We start from the raw sequence: 680 nt of genomic DNA, 5'->3' as shown, positions 1-680 counted from the left end.
GACAGAGAGAGTGTGTCAGAGAGAGGCAGACTGAGAGAGACAATGACTCAAACACATTCACAGCTCTCTAAACAGAGAGAGTGGCAGAGACCGAGCAACACAGATACATTTCACAATTTCATTTCATTGTCGGCTCAGAATGTCACATCGTTGCAGAAAATTGGAGATTCAGCAGATGAAAATCGGGTATCACTCGGCAGGATGGGAAAAATCTCTGTTTAATTAAGGAATCACCAGGAGTGGGGTTTGAACCCACACGAGTATATAACCCATTACATCTTAAATGCAACGCCTTTACAACTCGGCCATCCTGGTCCTGATCCTGTCAATGGTTGGACTCTGCCTCTGTGAGAATCTGGACTTCAGCTCCACCCACACAGACACAGAGCATTTCAGGGAGCATTTACGAACATTTTTCGTAATATTGACACGGGCGCAACTCTCCTATTCTTTTTCGACGAAGGCTCTGGGAACTTTCACATCCACCCGAGGGTGCAAATGGAGCTTCAATTTAAAATTTCAGCCGATGGTCAACAGCTTCAACAATGCAAAATTCCCCAAATACTGCATTTGAGTGTCATCCAAGATGATGTGTTCAAGTCTCAGGAGTGGGACTTACACACACAACCTCCTGATTCAGTCGAGAATGGAGCCACTGAACCAAAACCGATACCAAAGAT

General features: G+C 45.0%; 1 non-coding gene across 1 annotated transcript; it reads right to left on the bottom strand.

Moving 5' to 3' along the window:
• Positions 1-231: 231 nt before the first annotated feature.
• Positions 232-315, bottom strand: trnal-uaa (transfer RNA leucine (anticodon UAA)). The gene has a single exon. It is a non-coding gene; the product is annotated as a tRNA-Leu (tRNA).
• Between the last annotated feature and the right edge of the window lie 365 nt (positions 316-680).

Source organism: Pristiophorus japonicus, chromosome 23 (genome assembly GCF_044704955.1).
Source record: "Pristiophorus japonicus isolate sPriJap1 chromosome 23, sPriJap1.hap1, whole genome shotgun sequence".
NCBI classification, from domain to species: domain Eukaryota; kingdom Metazoa; phylum Chordata; class Chondrichthyes; family Pristiophoridae; genus Pristiophorus; species Pristiophorus japonicus.
This window is presented reverse-complemented; position numbering and strand designations above follow the sequence as displayed.